Source organism: Astatotilapia calliptera, chromosome 18 (genome assembly GCF_900246225.1).
Source record: "Astatotilapia calliptera chromosome 18, fAstCal1.2, whole genome shotgun sequence".
NCBI lineage: Eukaryota > Metazoa > Chordata > Actinopteri > Cichliformes > Cichlidae > Astatotilapia > Astatotilapia calliptera.
Window position 1 is genome coordinate 30984633 of NC_039319.1, and position 18465 is coordinate 31003097.

The 18465-nt window shown below is 41.7% G+C and overlaps 1 protein-coding gene across 1 annotated transcript in view; it reads left to right on the plus strand.

Moving 5' to 3' along the window:
- The window catches only part of LOC113010984 (protein FAM151A), a 509869-nt gene that overhangs the window by 360593 nt on the left and 130811 nt on the right, over positions 1-18465 (plus strand). The gene's annotated exons all lie outside the window — the stretch shown is intronic.

The following is an 18465-nucleotide window of genomic DNA, read 5'->3' on the forward strand; positions in this document are numbered from 1 at the left end:
TGAGAGGCTGAGATGAGGAAGAGCCGGTCTGCATGAAAGACTGCGAGGGCCGGATAGAAAGATAATTGGACTAGACCAGTGATGTCAGCAGTGAGCTTGACAGGAAAGTGGAAGTGATGAAAAGGATAGATTGGCCAACAAACACAGACAGATCTGCGATACAGATTTTTCTCTATTGAACCATGTGTAAGCTTCATTTCAATAAGCAGAGATTTTTAGGATGAACGGAACATGATTTATTGATAAACAGAAAGCAATCAAACAATTCCACAATTTTATTGTAACAATAATTCTATTCTATTCTAAGCTTAGAAGTGGATTGTGGTAAATGAGACACAGAGCGGGCAGAGTTAAAGGGCCATCGGTGGCCAGAAGAGCGTTACGGAGCTGAGACAGAGCTCATGATCTGTGATAGAGATCAAGGCCAGTGAAGGCTAGGAGAGAAAGCAGAGAGCCTGCAAGAGGCTGAGCGCTAGCAAAGGACAGACGAAGGAGAGAGCCTGCATTAAGGCTCAATTCAATTCAGTTTTATTTATACATCGCCAAATCACATCGACAGTCACCTCAAAGCACTTTATACTGTAATGTAGACCCTACATTAATAGATACAGAGAAAAACCCAACAATCGTATGAGCCCCTATGAGCAAGCACTTTGGCAACAGTGGGAAGGGAAATCTCACTTTTAACAGGAAGAAACTTCCAGCAGAAACAGAGGGGCGGTTATCTACCGCAACCGGTTGGGCTGAGGCCAGGAAGACGGGACAAAAACATGCTGTGGAGGCCAAAATGGGCCAGTGAAGGAGATCGGAGCCTGCAATAAGCTGTAATATGCTATAATAATAGAACCTGCTAATTTTTGGTTGGAATGCTTTAGTGATAAACTATAGTGGTGAAAAGACAAATTGGAAAAGATAATGTCATATTTTGGATTGAATAGATTAGAAGAGGAAGTAAATTCACTGAACCTTAAAAACCCTTAAAAAGCTAAAACGAATATGAAATCCAAAAGACATTCAACATAGAACTAAACATGCCTTTGCAAAGACAAATTGGTATCTTATGAAGAATCGATAAAGTTATTGGTTCTGGACTCTTTCAGTCCAGAACTGAAAGAGTAACCTTTGCTATACCTTTATCCAGAAGTTAAATAGAAGATTTGAAAAAAAAACTTGGTAACCCTGGATCGTGACATCTAGCACTGAACTGTATTCCAGAAATTAAAATTTCAGTATAAGAAACTCCTCAGCCATATGCTGCCAATGTGCTGGAAAGGAGAGTTCATTTGTTAGTCCTTGGATACAGCAGGAACTATAAGGTTTTTGTCTCCAGAATGTGAACTGATGCGAATGAGAATTAGCACCTCAAAATCTGAGGCCATGGTCCTCAGCTGGAAAAGAGTGGAGTAGCTCACTCTAGGTCCCAAGTGAAGGAATGTAAGTATGGGGGTCTTGTGCATGAGTGAGGGGAGCAAGAGGTTGACAGATGGATTGGGGTGGCAGTGTTGCAGACACTGTTCCAGTCAGTCGTGGTGAAGAGAGAGCTAAACACAAAACAGGCCCCTCTTCTGTGGAACCAGCTTCCAGTTTGGATTCAGGAGACAGACACTATCTCTTTTTTTTCCCATATATTTTTATTGAAATTTTTTATAGTACAATACAAACAAATGTTGAACACCCTCACATTCACACATCCATCCATACATCAAACCTGCCTACATCACATTCAAATGTAGAAATGAGCATAGTTCTCACAGCAATACAAAAATACAATGGGTTAGGATAGACAAGATTCTCCCCTCCTGTCCTTCTTCTTTTCCTTTTTGTTCATAAATGTCCTTCACCTCCACTCCCTAAAATAGTCATATATGGCTTCCACATATTCACAAAGTCCCATTGTTTGCCCTTGGCAATATATGTCAGTCTTTCCAGGCCTAGAGAGATTGCAATTTCCTTCTTCCAGAGTCCCATGGAGGGAGCATCCATACTCTTCCAACATAGCGCAATGGCTCTTCTGGCTTGAAGTAGTCCGTAGTCCAGTAATTTAGTTTTTTTCCCCGATTGCTTAAATTCCCTTGGATATATTCCAAGTACACAGAGTTTTCCTATTAAAGGGATTTTTACCTTAAACACTTCAGACAGATATTTGATAACATCTTTCCAAAAGTCCTGGATTTTAGGACACTCCCATAGACAATGAAGAAGAGTTCCTTTTTCAACTAGACATTTAGTACAGATGTCCGGAATATCATTGGACATATGATGAAGCTTGACAGGTGTTATATAGGTTCTCATGAGCCATTTATATTGCAGTAGTTTAAAGCGTGTGTTTATTGTTTGTTTTTGTGCTTTTAAGCAAGCCTGGTTCCAGTCATTTTCATCTATGTCCTCTTGGATCTCCCTTCTCCAAGCATCCAGTTTATCTGCTGCTGAGTCTTTGGAGGAAAGCACCAGTAAATTATAATATATAGAGAGAAAACCTTTCCCTTTTGTATTCTTAACACATACCTCCTCTATTTTTGTCAATGGTGGAAGTTCAGCAATCCTTTGCAGTTTTGATGACAAATAGTTTTTCAATTGTAAATATTTAAAAAAATGCTTTGGGGGTATTAAATATTTTTTACACAACTGATCAAATGTGAGCAGTATGCCATCTGCATATAGGTCTTTAATTTTTTGAATGCCTTTATTTTTCCATATTTTAAATCCCCCATCACTTTTACCAGGCGTGAACTTTTCATTTCCCCAAATAGGGGTAAATTGCGAAAGCGATGGAGGATCGCCCACATATTTATGAGCTGCATGCCAAATTATAATTGTATTTTTCAAGAAAGGGTTCCTTGTAGTTTTTTTTAATATCTTAGTGTCTGAAGAATATAGAAAAGTGTGTAAGGGAAGATCTGGAACAGATTTTTGCTCGATGTCAACCCAGGCTGGAGGTGTTGTTGGGCAGAAATAATGGGTGGCTGATGTTAGTTGGGCAGCCATATAATACCATCTGAGGTTGGGGACTTGGAGACCTCCTCTTTCATAGGGCAAGTAAAGTAGTTGTAAGCGGAGCCTTGCCTTCTTATTATTCCAAATAAATTGGTTAAATAGTTTGTTTAAACTGTCAAAAAATGAAGCTGGTAGGGGCAACGGAAGTGTTTGGAAGTAATATAAAAATTTGGGTAAAATTGTCATTTTTAGGATATTTATCCGGCCTATCATAGATACAGGCAGGTTTGTCCAACGGTTTAGCATTTCCGTGACCTCTCCTACAAGGGGATCATAATTTATTGAGGTTATGTCCTTGAGGCTTGGAGTGATCCTAATGCCTAAATATTTAAAGCCTGTTGTAGTTGTCTTAAATGGGGTGGCCACCACAGGGCTTCTTCTTTCTTCCTCATTAAGAAACATTAATTCTGATTTAGAATTGTTAATTTTGTATCCTGAAAATTCTCCAAATGTTTTTATTAATGTTACTAAATTAGGGATACTATCTTTCAGATTAGTCAAAAAAAATATAATATCATCTGCAAATAAAGAAATTAGATGGTCTCTTCCTCCAATTCTTGTCCCTGATATTCCTGCATTTGCTCTCACAGCTATGGCCAGAGGTTCTATTGCTAACACAAAGAGAATTGGTGACAGAGGGCAGCCCTGCCTGGTTGATCGCTGTAAATTAAAGGGTTTTGATACGTTATTATTAGTTAAAACTTGTGCTGTTGGATGTGTATACAATAATCGGATCCATTTCAGGAATGTTTCACCTAGTCCATATCTGGGGAGCACTTGTAAGAGATAATTCCATTCTATTCTATCGAAGGCTTTGCACGCATCTAGTGATAGCAGCGCAGTGTCCTCCCTATTGTTTTTCTCATAAAGTACATTGAGGACACGTCTTATATTATGATAGCCTTGTCTCGTTTTAACAAAACCTTGTTGATCGTCTGTTATCAAATTAGGCACACATTTATCTAGTCTTCTAGAGAGTGCTTTACACAAAATCTTCGTATCACATCCCATAAGACTAATTCCCCTATAAGAGGAGCATTCAGTCGGAGGCTTATTTGGCTTCAATAAAAGGGTTATTGTAGCTAATCTCAGTGAGTCTGGGAGTATTCCGGACTTATATGACTCCTCATACATGTTAAGAAGTGGCAGTATTAATTTATTTTTAAATGTTTTATAGAATTCCATTGGAAGTCCATCAGGACCAGGCGTTTTACCGCTATTCAGGTCGTCTATGGCTTCTGACAGGTCTTTTATTGTTAAATGACTATCAAGGGCTGTTTTATCCTCTTCTGAGAGGGTTTGAAATTTTAACTGATCAAGAAATGCATCTTGTGTTTCTCTGTTTCCCGTATATTCAGATTGGTATAAAGATTGATAAAACTCTCTGAAATTTTCATTTATTTTTAAAGGGTCTGTTGTTATAATACCCGATTTGGACTTTATGTGGGTGATGGCCTTTTCTGCTTGCATCTTTTTTATCCTCCAGGCCAATAATTTTCCTGCCTTCTCTCCTTGGTCATAAAATAATTGTTTGGTCCACATTAAACTTTTTGCCACTTTCTCTGCTGTTAATTTATCATACCTGGCTCTTAGAATAGTCAGATTGTTTAGTTTAGTGGGATCATTGCTCTGGTAAAATTCTGTTTCATTAGATTTAATTTGCCTTTCTAATGATTTTAATTCTTGGTTATATTGCTTACTCTTGTTGCTACTGTAGCTTATAATTTCCCCTCTTATGTAAGCTTTAAATGCTTCCCACCTAATACTAGCTGTGGTTTCATCTTTATTTATTTGAAAATATTGATCAATGCAAGTTTCTATAAATTTGACAAATGATGGGTCCTTTAACAAAAATGTTTGCATCCTCCATCGCTTTACACCTTGATCAACTTCGCCCAATCTAACTGATAGACATACTGCTGCGTGATCACTAATCACAATACTGTTATACCAACAGTTCTCAACACAAGGTAATAACTCTGTAGAGATAAGAAAGTAGTCTATCCGCGAATGACTTTGATACGAACTAGAATAACATGAAAATTCCCTGTTATTTGGATTCCTTGTTCTCCAGACCTCATTTAATCTCAAATCTTTCATATAGTTAAAAAGTATTTTTCTAGTCTGGGTATGAGTAGTGTCAGTTTGAGACGACCTATCCAGGTTAGGGTCCAGGGCGCAATTGAAGTCCCCTCCTACGATATAAAGGCCCTCCAAGGTTGATATTGTGAGAAATAGATTTTCATAGAAGGATGGGTTATCCTCGTTGGGGCCATAGATATTTATCAGGTTTATTTCTAACATGGAGATACGGCCCTGCACAATTACATATCTCCCATTTGGATCTGTAATCACCCTCGTAGTTTGAAATGGGATTGACTTATGTATAAGAGTAATGACTCCTCTGGCGTGTCTAGTAAAAGAAGAGAAATATACCTGACCCTGCCATCTTTTGGTTAATAAATGTATCTCTGATGCAGTAAGATGAGATTCCTGTAGAAAAATAATCCTAGAGTTAAAATGTTTTAGTCGGTTTAATACTTGTTTCAGTTTAGCTAACTTCCGTATCCCCCTAACGTTCCAGGTCGTAATGTTAACCTTCAAAATGTTCTCTTTAGTTGTCCTCTCCATAAAATATTGTCAGACTGTTCACTTAAATAAACAAAGTAAAGGGAAAATTGAAGAAGCAGGTTTGCACATACATTCACACACTCACACATACCAGATAAAGAACTTGTAAACAATTTCTGATTGAACATTTGCATTTCCTTGTTGGAAATGTCTCCCCCCTCCCTTGAACAAATTATTTGGAGGGCGTTAATCCACATCACTGAGGAGTAACTAGTCAACGCGACCTCTCCAAAACCCCATAAATCAGACAGTGTACACTAACCATATAATGATACTGATTCTTCCCCCATAATAAAGTAAAGTTTACCCTTGGTAGGACAAAACAAAAAAAAAAGACTTAGGTGAGGTTCAGCTGTTAATCTACAACCCAAAAACGATTGCAATCAAACTTAGAACGAATATGCGCTTAAAAACGCCCAGTTATGGTAACAGAAGTCCCACATAAATTCGAGCTCAAAATTTTATCTGTCTCTTATCAGTGACTCAATTACTGGTCGGTTATGTTGAAGCAGAGGCAGTCTTATGGAGTGTCTTAATGGTTAACCTGTTGTTTAACCAACTCACTGGTGATGAGCATCCTCTGCTGTTTCCTTCGGCAAATTCTTGTAGAATTTTTCGGCTTCTTGAGGTGTTGAGAAGAGGTGGATCTTCCCACCGTACAGGATTCTGAGTCTGCATGGGTTGTGCTGGAATCCACGGAAGGCATTGATATCAATAAACAGTTTGACAACCAGGTGAAATCCCCGTCGGATCCGAACCGTCTCCGCAGACAGATCCTGTGCAAATGTGATCTTGGCCCCATCATGTGTAATTTGTTGTTTTCTTGCTTCCCGATATACCAGTTCCTTCTCTTGGAATTTTAAGAAACGAATAAGCACCACTCTGCTCTGGTTTGGTTTCCCGGAGGCAAGTGTGCGATGCACTCGCTCCAGTGTGAATGACTTGTCGGGCGCTAGCCCCAGCCACTTGGGTAGCATGATGTTAACAAAGTCGAAGAGTGATTGTTGCCCCTCTGCTCCCTCTTTTATGCCGAAGATGCGCAGGTTCTTTCGTCGTCCGCGGTTTTCCAAATCATCTGTTTTGGCTTCAAGAAGTGCGATTCGTTTGATAGCCGAGTTCAGTGACGTTTCTGTTTTCTCAAGTGTGCTTTCAACTTCGGCAATGCGGGCTTCGGCCTCTTCGATATGAGCCCCCTGGTTCAATATGTCTTGCTTTACCTCCGAGACTTTACCCTCCAGTGCAGTCACTGCGCTCGCCATCCCAGTCAGTCTTATATCGATGCTGTCCAACTTGGCTCCAAAATCCGACCGGAGTGATTTGAGTTCATCCAAAACCTCGGCTATGCTAGCCATGTTAGCATCTGTGTCGGACGTTGATGGTATAGCGCCTGTCTTGCGTCTTCAGGTAAAGATGTCACACTGTTTCACAGATGAAGCTTTTGACATGTCAGTGCCGTATATTCCAGACCACACTAACAGCATATGCAAGGGTTTTTTATAGAAAGTTTGTACACTGTCCTGAGAGCGACCTCGCTAAGCTGCCATCTTAATGCTTGGCCACGTGACCCCCCGACAGACACTATCTCTACTTTCAAGATTAGGCTTCAAACTTTCCTCTTTGCTAAAGCATATAGTTAGGGCTGGACCAGGTGACCCTGAATCCTCCCTTAGTTATGCTGCAATAGGTGTAGGCTGCCGGGGGATTCCCATGATGCATTGAGTTTTTCCTTTCCAGTCACCTTTCTCACTCACTATGTGTTAACAGACCTCTCTGCATTGAATCATATCTGTTATTAACCTCTGTCTCTCTTCCACAGCATGTCTTTTATCCTGTCTTCCTTCTCTCACCCCAACCAATCACAGCAGATGGCCCCGCCCCTCCCTGAGCCTGGTTCTGCAGGAGGTTTCTTCCTGTTAAAAGGGAGTTTTTCCTTCCCACTGTCGCCGAAGTGCTGTTCATAGGGGGGTCATATGATTGTTGGGTTTTTCTCTGAATCTATGAAGCGCCTTGAGGCGACTTTTGTTGTGATTTGGCGCTATATAAATAAAATTGAATTGAATTGAAAGTGAAAAACCTAAGCTGGTCAGTGTACATGCCTTCCCTTACCTATGGTCATGAGCTCTTGGTAGGAAAGGGTTGTTTCTTGTGAAGCGTAGCAACGGAAAGAATTCAGTCAGAGGTGGACTCGCTGGTCTGTTGTGGATCGTTGTCCTGGTGCAGAACCCAAGTGCTACAGGCCAGAAACAGATGGCTGCACATTCTCCTTCAGGATGTTTTGGCAGACAGAGGAATTCACGCTTCTATTTACCACAGCTTTGTGCTAAATAAGTGTGTATGCAGCGCTATGACTAAGTGAGGCAGCAAAACAGACTGAGACCATCAGACTACCACCACCACGTTTGACTGTTGGTGTGATGTTCCTTTTCTGAAATGCTGTGTTACTTTTACACCACATGTAATGGGACAACTTCCAAAAATGTAACTTTTGTCTCGCCTTGGGTATCATCAAGATGTTTTTGGCAAAACCGAGATGAGCCTTTATGTTCCTTTTTGCTCTCACTATGGTTCCCCACAGCTTTAGAAATGGCATTATAACCTTATCCAGACTGAGAGATCTCAGTTACTGTGTTTCTCTAGGATCTTTAAGTCTACTCCACTTTGTCAGGCAGGTCCTATTTAAATGATGTCACATATGACAGCATTTGTAACAGGCCATATATAATTTATAGAAAAACTTTATATATATCTTTTTTCTTCTTCTTGAAGCTTAATAAGGAATAAGGAAGATATGTAATCACTCATCTGCCTGCTTTTCTGGGTGTTAGTTTGGTTTTCTGTTCTCTGCACCACTACCATTTCCCACTCTGTCAATCTTAATACTGCCATTGCTACTTTAGTTGTTGAAAAGCTGTTAATATAACAATATCCACTTCTTAAGTCTGAGGTCCGAACCAACGACTGTCCAAACTTTCAAACAGAAACTGTGTCATCACAGAGAATTAAAAATGGTCCAAATTCTTTCACGTTCAATAAAATGATCAGTGTGGCTCTTCTCCCAGATGTAAAGTTTAACATCCAGGCATCCATGAAAAAGAGGATAAACTACAAAGTCCTGTAGCTGAACGAATTGGCTTCATGTGTGACCATGACGAGCCACTGCCACTTGGTAAATATGCAGATAAAGTAAAACAAAGAAGCTTAGGCTATACAAATGTGGCACAATTTACATTCAGCTGTCCTGTGTATTACTACTGTACTGAGAAATGTCTCTTAAGTAAAAAGTGTAAAGGGCAGTGAAAAGTTACACATTTAAAATGCACCAGAATGTATCTGTAAATAAATGTCAGTATTTCTTTCTTCACTTGAAGAAACATACGGTCAAGGTTAGGTGACCTCCACCTACTCTGTGTCCAGCAATGCCTCTGATCGAACCAGGGTTTGGTTGACTAGGGTCTGCGTGCTGCCTGAGTCCACCAAAGCATATACCCCTGTGAATGATTCAAACACCACACGACGTTAATTGGCTGTTTTGCCACTTTTATTCAGGCACACACACACGATATGCTTCAGCACTGAAAAGGGAAGCTAGCTCATCAACCTAACTACCTCCACCTGCAGCTCAGCCTCCCCTTGAGCCCACTGCACCACCCCTCCACTGCAGCAGAGCCAAAGATCACACCCCTGCCACAACCCCCTTGGCACCTTATCAGAACGTTGTATGTCCCTCCTGGACCAGTGGTAGGTGTTGGGAGGCTGTGTCCCAAACGCCCACACCTCCAACACACCTGGGGTCCGTTCTTCGTACCTCGCTTACTACATCCAAGATCAAATCATCGCGCTAACTTTGAGCTCGCTATTCCGGTTCTCCGAACACACCTGTTGTTGACGATTAGTACAGCTGGATGAAGTAATGTGAGATCACTGGGTGGCTTAACAGGTATGGAACGCCAGGACTGCCATAATGAATTAATTAAATACACCATTAAATAATTAATTAAATGTGTCAATAATTAATTAAAATTGGAATTAATTAATTAAATAAATAGTTATGACACATGTAATTAATTAATTATTGACACATTTAATTAATTATTTATGTATTTCACATTGTAATTAATTATTGACACATTTAATTAATTAATTATTGACACATTTAATTAATTATTTATGTATTTCACATTTTAATTAATTATTGACACATTTAATTAATTAATTATTGACACATTTAATTAATTATTTAATGATATATTTATTTATTTCATTTTGGCAGTCCTGGCGCCTGGCTTTCATCATGAAATAATTTTATCTGTCAGCCTCACCCATCAAACTCAGGGGGCGGGGTTAACGCTGCCCATGCAGCTTCTCTAACATTTGATTGGTTGCCGTGCAAAGTAAGTCAAAACAGGTCGATCCTAGATAATCGATTGCTTGTGTAGACTTGGGGCAGCCAAGTATCCCAGAATGCAGATCAAATCACAGGCAGCAATGGTGGTGGTGTAGTTTTAAAATACTCCGTTTTTCTGTCACCAGCTACACTTTTAACAGTGTTTTAGCCGCGAATGTCGCGTCTGGTCAGGTTGTCAACATAGAACATGTTTGCAAAAGTGCTCAGATGTTTTCAGAGATTTCACTAGCTCTGCTAACAGTTAGCATGCAGAGCGCACCGAGGGGGTTACGTTAACCGGTTTGTTTACATATTCCACTCTCCGTGTTCCACATGTTGCATTCGCAGATTCTCATTTTCACCGAACGATCGTCTCTTTCCGCCTGGTCTTGTGTCTCTGTGCTTCTGTAACATAAAGAACGAGCTGACATTTTTCTCACGAAACCAGCGATCAGCTCAACAGACCCTCAGTTTACCTGCATGCATCTGTCAGCTGTTTAACACCTGCTGCTAATTCAAGAAACACGCCTAGTTACCTGGTGATAGTCACAGTTTAACTGGGCAGCCGGTGCTCGATATAAAGCAATGTCAGCGCATTTTTCTGCACAAGATAAGTAAATATAGTGTTTTCCCCGAGCGCAGAGCTGCTGGAGCTCGTTTCCTTACAGAGCACTTTATAGGCGAACAGCTTCATCAGCGGCTGATGTCCAATCACCGGCACACAGCTTTGAAACCTCAGCTGAGTTTTAGCTCTCAGTGGTTAAACGCTGGACTTCATTCACTCAGGTTCTGTCTGTCGGGTCACGTTTACTTCGCTGTTTTATTTACAACTGAGCAAATCGGTTTGGCTGAGGTTAAAGTTACGTTTCATAACTGCATAGTTTCACAGACGTTTAATGGTTCACTGGCACATGTGTTAGACTGAACTATCATCTAAATATCATCTGTTTTTTAATAGTTATTCAACTGTATTCTAAGCACCAGCAGTCTGTTAGAATGTGATTTTTTTCTCTCTCTGTTGGCAGAGGTATAAAAATGCGCAGGAAAATCTGACGTGCATGGCAAACTTCACCGACGATATTTAGGGAGGAATAAACACACATCAAACGTAAATGAACCATTTGCCTGTCTCCATAATTGAGAGAATTTTCTCTTCTTATATCAACACTCTCTCTCTCTCTCTCTTTTTTTTTTTGCTTTTTCGGTCATGTTATGTTTACCTGTCAAAGGCTTGTTACAAACTATGAAACACATCGTGCAGACTTCTGGATGTTAGAAGAAAACTAATACTGCTCATGAATGAGACTAAAGGCAGGAAGGTGTCCTTTAAAACTAAACATGTTAATAGGACCTCCCTGTTTATATCATAGTTTATGATATAGCACGTGTATTTCAGTAATAGCCTGCTGAGGCCACTATACGTGCTGGCCTCATATCAAATGTGAAGGCAGACTGAGTCTATCTTTGACGTTTTTTATATCTAATCTTCCTTTTCAAACATTTAAACAGCAGCGAGTCTGCAGCTGAGGGAATACAAATTCAAATTGTCGGAACAGGTTTGCTCGTTTCTTGGATTCATTTGGTGATTTATTAAATGTATAACTGTTATTCTAATCTGCTGCTGAGTCTCTTACACTTTTCTTTATGCTGTATATTTTCACGTCTCTGGAATAGTTGGCAGTTAGATAGTCAGCTGGGAAACTTTGTGTTAACTCATGGAGCTGAGGATATCGTGGATATCGTGGATATGCTGACCTCGCTGCGTGGTGTACAGAGCGAGGTCAGCATGATTAATATTCACAATAAAAATATTAGCCGAACATCATGAAGTCTGTATGTGTTTCATAGTGTCGAACAACCTTTGTACAGTTAAAGCCAGCAGTTACTACATGACGGAAACACCAACGTTATCTCTTTTATGTGTTTATACACAGGTCACACTGATTACTGAACAAAAACCCAAAGATCAGATGTTAAACAGATTTATTTGCTCTCTCTCCTCCTTAAACATGTTTTTAATGTTAGTTATAATTCAGAATTGGCGACTGAAACACGTAGGACACATAAGAACATCAGGAAATAAAACACCGATAAATATAACCTCAGTAAAAGAAGTCAGCGGGGGTTATTACAGCTGTGTACCGGGGCCTGCGCTTTGTCGGTGGGATCGCTTGCGAGGCGAGCGGGTCTATCCCACGCTTTGCCGTGAGACTGGGACGACATCTCCGAAATCATCGAAACACTTTTGCAAAGAGGCTGTATCTTGACAAACCGACCAGACACATGAAGATTAAACCACTACATTCTCGGCTAAAAAAATATTAAAACGGTATTTGGTGACACACAAACAGGGTTTTTCAAAGCTCAGTTCTGTTAGCTTCCACATGCCGGTTGTTGTGTGCTAGAAACAATGGCCACCAGGCCAAAGCAATGGTTTTGACTCGATCAGCGTTAACCCCGCCCCCTGAGTTTGATGGGTGAGGCTGACAGATAAAATTATTTCATGACGAGAGCCAGGCGTCAGGACTGCCAAAATGAAATAAATAAATATATCATTAAATAATTAATTAAATGTGTCAATAATTAATTAATTACATGTGTCATAACTATTTCTTTAATTAATTAATTCCAATTTTAATTAATTATTGACACATTTAATTAATTATTTAATGGTGTATTTAATTAATTCATTATGGCAGTCCTGGCGTTCCATAAACAGGGGCTACGCATCGATAGTAGAAACATTGATCGGCAACCCTTTGTTTGGTCGGCAAAAATGTCGAAGGAGCGCGCTCAGTATTTTTCGGCAGCAGAGCAAGAACTCTTGATTGAGGGATTTCAGGAGTTTCAGAGTTTAATTAAAACGCAAGGGAACACTGCAAAGGCTGCAAAAGCAAGGAGAGAGGGCTGGCAGAAAGTTGCTGACAAATTAAACTCGTAAGTAATTTCATCCATCCATTCGCTTATCCTTTTCAGGGTCGCGGGGGGCGCTGGAGCCTATCCCAGCTGTCATAGGGCGAAAGGCGGGGTACACCCTGGACAGGTCGCCAGTCTGTCGCAGGGCTAACACACAGGGACAGACAACCATTCACACTCACATTCACTCGCACATTCACACCTAGTGGCAATTTATATTATCCAATTAACCTATCCCCACTAACTGCATGTTTTTGGACGGTGGGAGGAAGCCGGAGTACCCGGAGAGAACCCACGCAAACACGGGGAGAACATGCAAACTCCACACAGAAAGACCTGATGGTGGAATTGAACTCAGGACCTTCTTGCTGTGTGGCAACAGTGCTAACCACCGTGCCACCGTGCTGCCTCAAGTAATTTAATAATAATAATAATAATGGAGTGGATTGATATAGTGCTTTTCAAGGCACCCAAAGCGCTTTGCAATGCCACTATTCAGTCACTCTCACATTCACACACTGGTGGAGGCAGCTACAGTTGTAGCCACAGCTGCCCTGGGGCAGACTGACAGAAGCGAGGCTGCCATATCGCGCCATCGGCCCCTCTGGCCAACACCAGTAGGCGGTAGGGTAGATTTATTATATTACACCATATTATATTATATTATATTATATTATATTATATTATATTATATCCTCTTTCACATTAGAGCCACAACAGGACCCACTAGAACATGGGAACAAGTAAAAGTGAAATATAAGAATATTCTACAGAATGGTAATATTTATCACTTATATTGCTTTTCGTCTCTTGGAAAGAGACCCTGAAATAATCTGTTAGTTTGTTCATAACAGCAACCAAGAAAGGGCAGAGCAACAAAAGACAGGTGGTGGTCCTGCACCCCCTCGTCAACAAGTTGGTTAAGTGAATAATACCCTCACGGGAATATCGATATCTCTCTATGAGCACACTGTCGCGCTGAGCTAAAGGATCCTGTCTGTCCCGCAATATACGCTGGATTCTGAGGACTCTCCTTATCAATCTTGCACCTTCCGCAATGGGCTGCTCGCGTAAACGGACAGGACATGGCTGCGACAGACTTCCCAAATCCACCTTCGCTTTTATAGCCGTGGTCTCTCATCTTGATTACACGAAGTAATTTACAATTACTACTCTGAAATATGAATTACATCTGTAATAATCACATACATGTAATAGAATGTTAATAGTACATTTCCCTTTTTTAGGAAATGACCTGTATGTATCTGTGTGACATCAATAAAAGGATCAAGTGCTGCATTATCTTTAGTTACATTGATGTTATTTATTTATGGTGAAACAGTGGTGGAATATCGCTGTTGCTTTCGTATAAATGAAGCGGACATACCTGCGTGGCCGCGATCTAATCCTGTTTACATAAAGTAAACCTGCTCCCGAGCAGGTTTACGCTTACGGCTCTGTTGCTATGACAGCAAGTCCCGGATGAGCTTCGGGGAACCGAACGATCCAAGATCACGCGAAATCGTCAACAATCAAATCCAGCTAACTTACTTAGCGAGGTACGAAGAACGGGCCCCTGGAGTCTGTGTGAGCCAGTTCATGGGGAGAGGAAACAGGAAGGAAAGGGTCATTACTTGTTAGTAAATTAACCCATGATGTTGCCTGACTCTCAGTACACAAGCATCATGTCCATATGCCCCATATGGGCGATCGTGGCTCAAGAGTTGGGAGTTCGCCTTGTAATCGGAAGGTTGCCAGTTCGAGCCCCGGCTCGGACAGTCTCGCTGTCGGCAAGACACTTCACCCATTGCATACTAGTGGTGGTCAGAGGGCCCGGTAGTCCGGCAGCCTCACCTCTGTCAGTGCGCCCCAGGGTGGCTGTGGCTACAATGTAGCTGCCATCACCAGTGTGTGAATGGGTGGATGACTGGATATGTAAAGCGCTTTGGGGTCCTTAGGGACTAGTAAAGCGCTATACAAATACAGGCCATAATTAACATAACATTAACTTTTCCAAAAAATAAAGATATCATTATCTGGATCAAATATATAAATACAAATAAACTAACATTTTGGATTGAAATAAATTTAAATTCTCAACAATAAAATGATGTACATTTTTTTTTACAGCTTAAACATTTTTACTTTTAAAATTAAGTTTAGGAAAAATTTAACTTTGGACATCAATTTTTAAAGTAGAGCCAGGAGAAATGTGTCTGTCTTCTGAGACAGAGTGGACCTCAAACAGTTGTGGCTGTTTTAGCCCACTGAAGGCTCTCTCATCACATGCAAGTCATGGGCAGAGTGCAACATATACAGAGAGCAATGCACACTTCTCCAGAAATGCTTTGTTGATGCGGGATGCAGTGATAAGGTATTATTTACAAATAAACAATATCTAGAATCAAAACAACTTTCCCACTCACCTACTTCTCCAGATATCAGTGGGGCTGGTTCAGTGTCAGGAATGTGGGTGTGGGGAGATGGGAGTGGGACAGCTAAGCTGACCCAGAAGCTTGATCTTTTTTTGCCTGGCACCAAGTCGGCAGATGCAGGGAAAGGTGATATATGCATGCACACAGTGTTTGCCTGCATTGATTAGATGTTCAGCGAAATAACAAAGATAAGATAAGATAAGATAAGATAGAACTTTATTAATCCCTCGGGTGGGTTCCTCTGGGAAATTCGACTTCCAAAAAAAGCACAGCAACGACCGAAGTTACAGTTACAGAATTGTTATATATATATATATACACACACACACACACACACACACACACACACACACATATATAAATACAGAGACAAATATAAATAAAATATACAAAGGGGATAAATAGAATAAATAGGAATAAAAAATAAAAATACAAGTGAATTGCACATTTCAAGTATTGAGTCTATTGCACTGTTGACTATTTACAAAAAGTATTGCACAGTGAAGAGGCACTACAGCTTAGTTGTTCCCCCCTCCTTTGTCCTCCTGTTTCCCCTCCCTCTCCCCTCCAGAGAGGAGTTAAACAGTCTGATGGCGTGTGGGACAAAGGAGTTTTTAAGTCTGTTAGTTCTTGTCTTGGGGAGAAGCAACCTGTCACTGAACAGACTCTTCTGGTTGTTAATGGCCGTGTGCAGAGGATGCCCAGCATTGTCCATAATGTCCATCAGTTTCTTTAATGTCCTTTTCTCTGCCACTGTCACCAGAGTGTCCAGCTTCATGCCGACCACAGAGCTAGCCCTCCTGATCAGTTTCTCCAGCCTGCATGAGTCCTTCTTTGCTGTGCTGCTCCCCCAGCACACCACAGCATAGAAAAGTACTCCAGCAACCACCGACTGGTAAAACATCCTCAGGAGCTTCCTGCAGATGTTAAAAGACCTCAGCCTCCTGAGGAAGTACAGTCGGCTTTGGGCTTTTTTATACAGGTGCTCTGTGTTGCATGACCAGTCCAGTTTATTGTCCACCCACAGCCCGAGGTACTTGTACTTGTTGACCACCTCCACCTCCTCCCCCTCTATCTGAACCGGCAGTGGACCTGCTCTAGACCTCCCGAAGTCCACAACCAGTTCCTTAGTCTTTGAGGTGTTGAGTTGCAGGTGGTTTGTGTGACTCCATGCGACAAAGTTCCTCACCAGACTTCTGTACTCCTCTTCCTGATCATCCCAGATACACCCCATGATGGCCGTGTCATCTGCAAACTTCTGAATGTGGCATAATTCAGAGTTGTAGCAGAAGTCAGAGGTGTACAGGGTGAAGAGAAGAGGGGACAGCACAGTTCCCTGTGGTGCTCCTGTGCTGCTGACCACAGTGTCAGACGTGATGTCCTTCAGCCTGACGTACTGTGGTCTGTCGGTGAGGTAGTCGGAGATCCAAGCCACCAGGCAGGGGTCCACCTCCATCCTGTTCAGTTTTTCCTGAAGCATACAGGGCCGGATGGTATTAAAGGCACTGGAAAAGTCAAGAAACAGGATCCTGACCGTGCCTTTTCCCCCATCCAGGTGTGAGTGGGCTCTGTGTAGGAGGTACAGGATGGCATCCTCCACTCCGACACCCACCTTGTATGCAAACTGTAGTGGGTCCTGGGCATGTTGTACCTGTGGTCGGAGGAGGTTGAGGAAGAGCCGCTCTAGAGTCTTCATAAGATGTGACGTCAGTGCCACCGGTCGGAAGTCATTCAGCTCATTGGGCCGGTTCCTTTTAGGGACCGGGACGATGCAGGATGTCTTCCATAGGGCGGGCACTCTCCCCAGTCGCAGACTGAGGTTGAAGACTCGTTGTAGCGGCTCCCCAAGTTCAGCAGCACACGCCTTTAGCATCCTAGGACACACCTTGTCTGGGCCTGCTGCCTTTCTGGGGCGAAGCTTCCTCAGTTGCCTCCTGACCTGATCCACTGTGACACTGGGAGATGTTTGGGAGGAGGGGAGGGGGGGAGATGTCTTGCTGCTGAGAGAGGGATTGGAGGAGGGGGGTGTCATGGTGTCAGGAAGGGGGGGAAGCGAGGGAGGCAGGAGAGTGGGGAGAGGACTCTGTAGTGAAGGTGAGGGTGGGGGGGTTGTGGGCTGGTCAAACCTGTTGAAGAAGTTGTTGAGTTCGTTTGCCTTCTCCACAGTCCCCCCCCCACTGTGCTTTTCTTGGTGTTGTGGCCTGTGATGGTTTTCACACCATTCCAGACCTCCCTCATATCGTTCCTCTCCAACTTCTGCTCCACCTTCCTCCTGTAGGTGTCCTTTGCTTCCCTCAGGCAGCGTTTCACCTCCCGCTGTGCTGCCTTCATCTCCTCCTTCACTTTGCTCCTGAAAGCCTTCTTCTTCATGTTGAGGACAGCTTTGACTTCCTGTGTTAGAGAGACACATTAAGTAATCTAACTATTATTAAATTAAAATATTAAATATAAAAGTCACAGATTTTCTTTCATGTGGACGTGGCTATGAGTTTCACTTCTATCACCCACAGACAAGGCCAACCTTTTTTGGTAAAAAAAATAAAAATAAAATTGTGTCATCCTCTCTTTTGTCTTTTCTTTGGAACCCCAACTTTACTTTTCATGGTCCCATCCTACAGTGTCGTTCTGGATAAGTGGTAGAAGCTGACTGGATTTTATTCTTTTTTGCCAAAAAGAAAAACAAATTAATGCTAAGAAAAAAAATTATAAGTAATAAGAGTATAACACTCTTTTATGGCAGTAGGTTTGCACCTTTTGTACAAAAACGGACTGATTGACTGTTCTCCTATTTTGTCAGTCATTGACCATTAGAGTCATCATCACTTTACTCATCACTTAAGAGTCATCCTAGTTAGTTCAGGGTGAAAGTGATCGACCGCAGGGGCTCATCCACCAAAGAGTTAACCACAACAACCCAAGAGTTGTTTTCACCTCAGTGAAACCTCGTACCCTCTACAGACGATGTGTCAGTTCGGTTAAGGAGGTTTTAAAGGATTCCTTCCACTGCCCTCAGTTCAATTCAGCAGCACCTGGACTATATACCATGTGGGGGGAGAGCACAGCTTTACCCTCCTGAATTGCCTGAAGTTTTGTTCAAAATGCTTC